The sequence below is a fragment of the Manis pentadactyla genome, chromosome 4 (genome assembly GCF_030020395.1).
Source record: "Manis pentadactyla isolate mManPen7 chromosome 4, mManPen7.hap1, whole genome shotgun sequence".
In the NCBI taxonomy this organism is placed as follows: Eukaryota; Metazoa; Chordata; class Mammalia; order Pholidota; family Manidae; genus Manis; species Manis pentadactyla.
Genome location: NC_080022.1, coordinates 108,590,326 through 108,600,068, shown reverse-complemented (window position 1 = coordinate 108,600,068; position 9,743 = coordinate 108,590,326). Strand labels below are relative to the sequence as shown.

The 9,743-nt window shown below is 41.9% G+C and overlaps 1 long non-coding RNA gene across 2 annotated transcripts; it reads right to left on the bottom strand.

Moving 5' to 3' along the window:
* Positions 1–2,743: 2,743 nt before the first annotated feature.
* Positions 2,744–8,345, bottom strand: LOC130683663 (uncharacterized). Of its 2 annotated transcripts, none has more exons than XR_008997559.1 (4): positions 7,743–8,345; positions 6,254–6,357; positions 4,171–4,238; positions 2,744–3,151 (listed from the first exon to the last, which is right to left on the bottom strand). It is a non-coding gene; the product is annotated as an uncharacterized LOC130683663 (long non-coding RNA). The 2 variants fall into 2 exon arrangements; XR_008997560.1 differs by having other exon boundaries at positions 6,264–6,357.
* Between the last annotated feature and the right edge of the window lie 1,398 nt (positions 8,346–9,743).

The window sequence follows — 9,743 nt, the reverse complement described above, 5'->3', positions numbered from 1 at the left end:
CCTCATATTCTCACCACTGGATATTAACTTGAGACACATTGGTTAATGAAAATACAGGGAATGGGAATGTGCAGAACCACGTTGTTTTATTATAACGGCACAATTCATAAACCATAATATTAACCATTTTATGAACAATGTGGTGATTTGGGGTCTACTTACAAGGCTATAAAACCAACACCACCATCAAATTTCAGCATTTCTCATTACCCCTAAAATGAAACCCTGTACCTATTGGTAATACTCCCTATTTCCCCCTTCTCTCATCCCTTGGCAACTGCTAGCCTACTTTCTCTTTCTCCAGATTTGCCTATGCATAATGCAAGTTCATCCGTGTTATTGCATGTATCGGTACTTTATCCTGTTTATGCCTGAATAATATTTCATTTTATGGATATACTACATTTTGTTTATTCATCAGTTGATGGGCATTTGGGTTGTTTCTACTTTTGGCTACTATGAATGATGCTATGAATATTTGTGTACAAGTTTGTTTTTGACCATGTTTCAATTCTCTTGGGTATATACCTAGAAGTTTAATTACTATTTCTGCATCAACTCTATATAACTGACTCTTGAACAGGGGTTGAACTGTATGGGTCCACTTTTACATGAATTTTCAATAAATATACTGGAATTTTTCTGGAGATTTGTGACAATCTGGAAAACGTTTCTTTTCTCTGGCTTACTTTATTATAAGAATGTAGTATATAATATATAGGACATAGAAAATGTGTTAATCTGCTCTTTGTAGATCAGTAAGGTTTCCAGTCAACAGGTTACTAGTAGTCAAGTTTCTGAGGAGTCAAAAGTCTTTGACCGCATGGAAGAGGGTGTCAGTGCTCCCTAACGCCCACGTTGTTCAAGAGTCGACTGTATGTAGCTCTGAGGAGCCAGCAAACTGTTTCCGAAGCAGTCGCACCAGCCCACATTACCGCCAGGAATGTATGATGATTCATTGTCTCCACATCCTTCCCGGCACTAGTTATTGCCAATCTTTATATTACAGCCATACGAGTGGGTGTGAAGTGATAACTCATCATGGATTGCTTTCCATGTTTCCACTGAGTATGAAGCTCAGCATCTTTTTCATATGCTTTTTGGCCATTTCTACATCCTCTATAGAGAAATGTCTATTCAAGTCCTTTTTCCATTGATGTATTAGGTTGTCTTCTTACAGGTTGTCTTCTTGAGTTGTAAGAGTTCTTTATATATTCTGGATACTAGACACCTTTCAGATTATTGTTCTGCAATTGTTTCCTCTGATTTTGTGGGTTGTCCTTTTCACTTCCTTGTTAGCATTTTTTGAAGCACGAAAAATTTTAATTGTTATGAAGCTCAGTTTGTCTATTCACCGGCTGTTTTTTTCTTTAACAGTCATATATAAGACATCATTATGTAATCAAAGATCACAAAGATTTATGCTTTCTTTTCTTCAACACATTGCTTTGAAAGAGAACTTTAATGTGTCTTCAGGGTATGGGGACATTTTTTAATCTTGTTTCCCATAAACTGACGCATATCCCTGCTGATTGGTGTTCACAGGTCTGCCTCCCAAGCCAATGGAGCATCCATGTGCTATAACAGAGATCTGGGGGATGCTATTTATTAATATCCTGGCTTTGATTTGCATTAGAGTTCTAGCCATGTGGTTCAGCTTGGCCTTGAGCTCTCCTGGTCTCAATGTCTTTACAAATAGTTGAATAATTGACTGAGTCTCTCTGGGAACATGTGGGAGTCCAGGTTGTTCTAAAACTATAGTGGACTTCCTCGTTTCATTCCAGACAGGGAAGGCTGCAGGGGTTGGACCTGGTCAAGACTTTCACCCCTGGTCTTAGAATGGAAACCAACGCTGCTTCAGGGTTTGGGGATGGTTGTTCAAAAGGCTCTTGTTCCTCTCCAGTTCCGTTTACTATATATGTGACTTCTTTCTAGAAATGGTGGGAGAACATTTACTGTAGAATATCCTATCTGTTCTCTGCCAGTTGTTTTCTGTCTATAAATTTAAAGTGGGTAAATGGGGACTCAAACTCAAACATATTATTTGGTAATCAGCCAACAACTTATCATAAGGCAAGACAAGCAGACCTAACAGATAGGTTCCTAGTGCTTGGGAGTAACTACTATCTTGGAGAGGAACAAAAAAATTATTCTACATATTTACCTAGAGGACCGCCTATAGACAATAACATATTGTGCCTCACCAGAGATAGACACCATGAGACCACCTGACAAGCCTGTGCCCCCAACCCTTTACCTTTATCCCATTTTTTAAACTCTCACTGGAGATAGACATCATGAGACTGCCTGACAAGCCTACACCTCCCCACCCTTTACCCTTATCCCATTCTTGAAAGCCTTAAAAGACAGAATTCTAAGCCCCTAAGTGCACCTCCTCTTTGAGGCTGCCCACACTTGCCTTTCTTGGAGTGTCTCACTCTGTCTTACTCCAGATAAGTAGGGAGAGGGTATTGGGAGCTTGATTTGGGCTTGCAAGTTCCTGTTGCCTGGGTGATCTGGACGAAACTGCCACTATATACAATCATGCTCCTTAGTAGCTTGCCTGAAAATCTCTTTTGTTTACCTTTAGGAAGTTCTCAGAACATAATCTCACTCCATCCAGTGCTCTGCAGCTCCCCTGAACTCTGGGGTGGTGGGGACTTAGTTCCTACACCATGCAGGTTCAAGCGGACACCAGACACTGGCTTTAGGAGTTGGCAGGGGATTATGCCCTATGCTGACCAGTAGTTCAATGAGCTTCCCTTTCCTCCCTCCATTTTTCTGTCTTCTCTGCTTTATTCAAGTAAAACCTGCATTTACCTATCTTGACTCTAACCTGTTCCTCCTTTGGAGTGTATTCGAATAAAACTTTCATTCTGCTTCACTACTATGTCTCTGACCTTCAAGTCTTTGTTGCGGTAGGGACAGGAACCAAAGAGAACAAACTCAACACGCCAACACTACGATTACTCATATTTTAATTGTGCATTGAAATTATACAGACATTAGAATAGATTTTTGTATATTGACCTTGTATTCTGCTAGAAACAAATGCTTTTCAGATTCAAGCTAGATCTGGCAGACACCATAGCTTTGGGAACTTGAGTATTTGCCAGGTGAGAAGAATCTTCTTCAGCTGGGGCTTTATCATCTGTCCAAGGAAGAAGAGAAAAGCCCATATTGATGCCTTTGGCTGGGAACTTTGTAGGAGGCCCTTTGTGGACTAATGAATGTGAAATGGTTCGTATGTTCATCAGTAAGCTTTCTTTATAACTAACCATTCACTTGGTGAGGCTGACAGTTTACCCATGTGTTTAGCTACAATACCAGTTACAAGGTTTATGGGCCAATCTTCTCCTTTATTATTTAGTTTAGTTTTCAGTAATCAATTTTAGCATTATGTACTGCCAGAAGCTTTGGAATGGTATGCCAAGAAAATCTATCAAAAAAGAAAATAGTTTATTCCCAGTTCCTACTAGTCTTATTTCTGGTGTGATCTATGATTCAAATGACACCAAGAGCATTAAAATAATTAACGGTGGCTGGCTGAGGGGGTTTGGGTATGTGACACTCAGTGGCCTTAGGACACAGGGGCTCCTACACCATATCTGAAGTAGGCATCCCCTCCGATCTCTTTGTAAGCCCTGGGGTCCTCACTGCAGCAGAGTTCATTCTTATGTCAGTTTCACTACCCCAAGAAGAGTGAATGACCTTTGGTTTAAGATATGTCATGATTGCTGTGTGCAATATTTTAGATTATCTCTTCAGTCACTGACCTTTTTACATTCAATCATCTAAATCTTGCTCACCTGGGAGACTCACACCATCACATTCTCACTGGGTCAGATGATGTGTTTGAGAAAAATCAAACCATCCAATTGTCATTATTTGTCTCTCCTAAAGTTTACTCTCAGTGGGCTATCACATGGCTCACAAATAGTTTCCAGTGTGTTTTATTTATTATGTCTAGTGGTTTTCTAAAGGCAATGATCCTATTGATTGTCTTTTTACAGTCCAATCTTTTGTTTCTCAATGCTCAGCTCCCTTGACAAGAGCCAAGAGTCATAAATATAGATTTATTTGCACTAATTTGTTACTAACCAGCTGATAGTTAGGCACATTGCATATAATTCTATACATTGGGACTGACTGTCTCCTTCCTTCTTTTACCTATTTCCTGTTGTATGTCCAGGTGTTGCAACATCATTCATTACTTCCACTGACATCAGTTCTGCAATCTGTAAAATCAGATGTTTTACACTGTTATTTATCAAAGTCACCATCGGCTGTGGTTAAATTTGCATATTTCTCAGTTAATATCTCTGGGAGTCAATTCTTCAGTTAGGTCAATGACTAAATTTGAAAATAAGAAACAACTTCCTTATAAACTTTAGCCTTTTAAAAAATGTATATACCGTTTCCACTTCAGGTGTGTGTGCTGATGTGTGGATACCTGACCTCCTTGAGAAAAGTCAATGTTGGTCCAAGACAACACAGAATAATTCCTGTAGAGAATGACTGCGCATCATAGGTTAACTAGTGCCCATGGGGTCCAAAACTTTGCTGAACATGTTTTCCAAGATGTAATGTTCCCTGGGGCACTCACTCACAGGTGCAAAAGGTTCAGGCCATTTTCTCCACCATCTGTGGGTATTGTCACAAATTCTACTCAGCCTCTCCTATGCCACCCACTATGTGATCTGTTCTATTTCATGACCCTAGAGACAGAGCCATTTTTCCAGCTTGTTTCACTACATTAAGGGTCTCTTGTTTTTGTAAGACCCATGGCAGTGAGTGGTTTTTCTTGTTATTTGGTATGGAGGGCCATCATTTGGACCACTTGGGTAATATGTTGTCTCCAGAAGTCATTAGGTACTGCTAAATGCAATCAATTTTCTCATACTACATGAAACTAGACCCCACTCATACACTATATTCCCTAAAACTTCACCTTCTGAGTGGGATTGGGAACTTTTTTTTGAGATTCATTGCCCGACAACACATTATTAGTCTTTTTGAGTTCAACTCTCTGTTTTTTGTCTTGATTTTGCTACTATCTAAATAGGAGCTGCGACATGAAACACAGAGAGAGGGCCATGACAAGAACTGGGGACACTCAGCTATGCCAGTGGGTTTCCAGATGCTCCATGACCTGACTCTTCAGGAGGCAGAAAGCCGGGGGCTGCCACCACTCCTCCTCCTCGCCTTCCTTTCGCCAGGTGAGCTGGGAACCGTCATCACTAAGCTCTCCTCACTGAGGAGTGTACGCCCGTCCCTCTGTATCCCCAGGCTAATAGCACAATGCTTTGCCCACAGCGACTCAGTAAATGTATTCATGGACTTTAACTAATTTAGAATCCAAGCTCTGTAGATGAGCAGAGATGTTATATTTCATAGAATCTGGTAGGATAAGTAGAGGCATGAACAAGGGAGCAACAGTTTATTCTATTTCTAAAAGAATTAATGTTATTGGGCTTACTGACCACTTGACTACAGAAAGCCAGGATTTTAGCCAGACCTCCTTACATTCTCACTGCAATTTTGGAAATTGCTTTCCTCCTTACTTTAGTTACTTGATCTCATTAAATCTCAATCATAATATGAATTAGTCGCAGAGATGAAAGTACAACATAGAGAATATAGTCGATAGTTCTGTAACATCTTTCTGTGTTGACAGATAGCAACTACACTAGTTGGGGTGATCATTTAATAATGTGTATAACTGTTGAGTCACTATGTTGCATACTTGCAACCAATACAGAATTGCATATTAACTATACTTCAATTTAAAAACCTAGAATTAAAAAAAGAAAAAAGAAAAAAGTCCACATATGACTTTTGGCCCCTGGCATTCCCTTGGCAGGTGCACAGGCCCACCGTGGCGTCCGTCCTCCCAGTCTCCCCTCAGCTCAGGCTGCTCTCTGACCACGATGCCGTACACTTCCCTCGGTTTCCTCCAAGCTCTTTCTAAGCCAGCTGGTCCTCACCTTCCCTCACTTTGGCGCCCCCCCCACCCCCCAGGACCCGGCCCTTCTTCGGCTTAGTCTCCTCCTCTGAGCCTGTGGCTTTTCTCTCTTCCATGTCCCCCCTCAGTTCTGTGCTTCTGTCTCCTGCAGGTCAGTTCTGCAGGAGACACACAGAGAAGGGAGCAGGCTCAGGTCTTGGCTGCAGTTCTGAGGACACATTTAACAGGCATCTCAGTCCCTCATGAGAAAAATGAGCAGGAAAGGACGTGGAGAATTTCAATAACAACCTTATCTTACCGACGAGGACATTGGGAACCAAAGACAATAGATGTTCCCAAGCTCCCTCAGCAGTTGATAGCAGCAGGGCCACCACGCAAGCCTTCAATTCTGGCTGATAAATGGGATGCAGGAACTCATAAGTGTTAAATAAAAATTATCATAGCCACACTTAACATGCATTTATATGGTTATCTATAAAACCTCTGGCTCCTGTGCCAGAAGCTCATCTGAGAGCAGGCACTCTGTCTGCCTTGTACACCCCATTTCCCCAGGGCCTCCCCAAGAGCCTCCAGATTAGACATTCAGTAAATGCTTGGCAAGTGGGTAAATAAAAGTTACCAGGAATAACTAACTTGTACTGAAGTGTCCTAGTTCCAACCATATTTCTAATAAAATCCTACCCTGGGTCTGTGCTACAGCAATAAAAGCACAGCTATAGGAAAAGCAGTCCAAGTTTAAAATAGCAACTCTACCACGAACCAAGTATGCTTTAGCAGATGATTTCATTGGTCTCTTTGAGTGTACTTATCTCATGTATATTAGAGAACACCATATGCAGTATAAAATAGAGAAAGCGACAGTAACCACAAGATGGTTGGATGGTTAAACGTGTCACCATGCGGCAGACAGGGCTCTGATCCCTGGGGACTAGCTGCAGAGCTAAGAACACCTACATCAGAGTCACTGTGGGACTTGTTGAAACATAGTTTGTTTCAGAAAAAAATTCTAAGGAGATGCCTATGCAAGGAAAAAGCCCCACCACTAAACAAAGAGCCTAGGATGGAGACCCCAGAAGCCCCAGTGGCAACAAGAATGAGTCAGCTGGAGCACGGCAAGTCCCGCGTCCAAGGTGGCCTTTCAGTGGGAAATGTCCCTGCTCCAGGAAGGGTGCCTCCATAGTGAGGGACACAAAGAGGACCCTGCTTCCCTAGTTTGGGCTTCTAGTACCTCCACTTTCCTTTAAGGTTTCTCCTCTACCTTAAATGCTGGGGGATCTCAGCTGTCATACTTATAAAGTAATTTTCTTATGAAGACCTGTTATTTTACTCTTCTCATGGAGAAAAGAAATGGCTGAGATATCAGTTCTAGGGTTTCTCCTAAGCCACCTGGGGGAGCTGGAAGAAATCATGACTGACTGAAATCGGGTCAATACCGAGGATCCGGAGGGGCCTGAGGTCATGGGGCAGCCTCTCCTGGAGACAGAACCGCGGTGCGGCCAATGTCAGATCTAGTCAGGCAGAGAGGACATATCAACCAGCTTTGTGAGCAGGGTACCCAGCCTTGGAATTGCAGACTTCTAATGTAGAGAATGGCGAGATAACAAATGTGCATTCTTCGAAACCACTGTTTTTATCATCTGTTAATATGAAGCAATAATGAACTAATTCAGATGTGTGTCTCTATTCTCCAGATGTTTTAATTTTCAGAAACATCTATGTTAATCCCTGTAAGAGCAAAAATAAAATCCAAGAACCCCATTAAAAATCTTGTGCTCACCTTCATGTGACCGTTGCCAAGCCCTTGGGACACCAAGGACAATAGGAAGGGCATTCCAGGTGCTGGAGGAATATTTTCTTAATGTTACCAACCAAATTCCTGAAAGAATAAAGATGGCATAATACTTAACTCCATGTGACATTATCTGTGAACTCATCATCTATGTCTATGTGCTATGGCAGATTTTTTTCCCTCCTTGTCCTCCTGAGCTCACCAGGCAAGGTTTCATACCAAGATGCGAGTGTAGGTGAGCCAATTTAAGGAAAGCAATGGAACAGCTCCTCCCTTAAGCTCCCCCACAGTCCTTTGAATGTAATCTCTTCTCTTATTTTGACTAGAAAGAAAGAAAAGATCTATTTTTTATTTTTATTCTATCAAAAATTTAAACTTGTTTGTCTGTTTTCCAATGTTTCTGCTGCTCAGGCCCCATCATGGAGCCCTCCCTCCCCAGGATGAGTGAGTGCCCAGTTCTCTGCAGCCTGGCTTTCTGTCAGTGGAAGTCAGGCAAACCCAGCCTCAAATCTCTTCTGTGAACCAGCCTCTCACCCTCAAAACCCAAAACAACGTGCAAACCCAACAGGCAGCAGCATTCACCAAGTAAGAGTGATATGTTTGCACTGCTCTTGACTCAGATTATCTAAGAGAACAGAGAAGTAGTAAAAATCAGATTGATGTCAGCTTTTCCAGAATATCACTTAAGTTAGGCCATGTTTGTAAACTCATTTGAATAAATCTCTCAAGGGTTTAACTGTTAGCAAAAATAAATGGTAGGGACAGATGCTATCCAGTGCTGGCAAGAGGGTGGGGAAAAGAATATTCTCAGAAATAATTCAGAATATGAATTGATAAGGCTTCTATGCAAGGCAATAGGGAAGAAAGTAGCAAAATCAGCTTTGTAGAAACATATTTATAAAATTAGCAATTCCCTTTATAGGAATACATACTAGAGAAACACACAAGTGTTGTTGAAGACATAGATATATTTAGATGTCCCTGTAGTATTGTTTGTAATAATAAAAATTGGAACCAATTTTACCCCATCAGTTGGGAATACTTATCTACAATGGCCGTCCATATCCTGAAGGGGTCAGTAGTTGTTTCAATGAACAAAGCAGATAATAAAAATGATGCTGGTGATGGACTGGTAGGAGTCACTATGTGTTGAGTAGTTATTATGTGCCGGGCACTGGGCCCAATGCTTTATGTGCACATTTAGTTTAAAACCTAGGACAACCCATGCAGGAAGAACTCCTATTGGACCCTCATATTTTTAAATGAAAAATTGAGCCACAGAAAAATCAAGAAACAAATCAGCAAACCACTGAAAGGTGCCTAAGGCATTTCTTTGCAGCCTATGGCCGGCCTCAGGTGATTGAGTGATCAAGGCACCCACTTTACTGGACTTACATTACAAGAATGGGTGAAACAATTAGGAATAAAGTGGAAGTTTCATGTACCATATAACCCCACCTGAGCAGGCATGATAGTCCATGGGGCTGGTCAGTTCGCTTATGGACAGTGCTAGGGCGTTTGAATGAGAAGCCCTGAAAAGGAGCCTTGAGCCCTGTGGATATGCTCACACACCCTGCTGCCTCTCCCATACGACTGCATGTGCAAACCAAAGAGGAGCTATTGAAGCCAGGATATGGCCAGAAGAGCAACATCCTGCTGCCAGCCCCAACTGCATTAAACCCTGGAGACACTGTTGAGTGGACCTGGCCCTGGGCATTTCAACACATGGACCAGCGATAAGTTGGCCCTTCTGGCACTTTGGAGAAAAGGCCTGGAAGCTGGCCTCGTGTGTATTACTGGAGTAACAGCAAAGATCAGGGTAGGGTACCCAAAACGTCGGGAGGTAAGAGCATCTTATGGGGAAATCTTGTTTTGTCTTTATGGCCAGTGCATGTACCTACCGTAGCCCTATATACTGACCCATCTGTAACTCCCACAGGGAGGGGTGTGAGGTCTGGTATACTAGACCAGGACGAGATCCCATTCCTG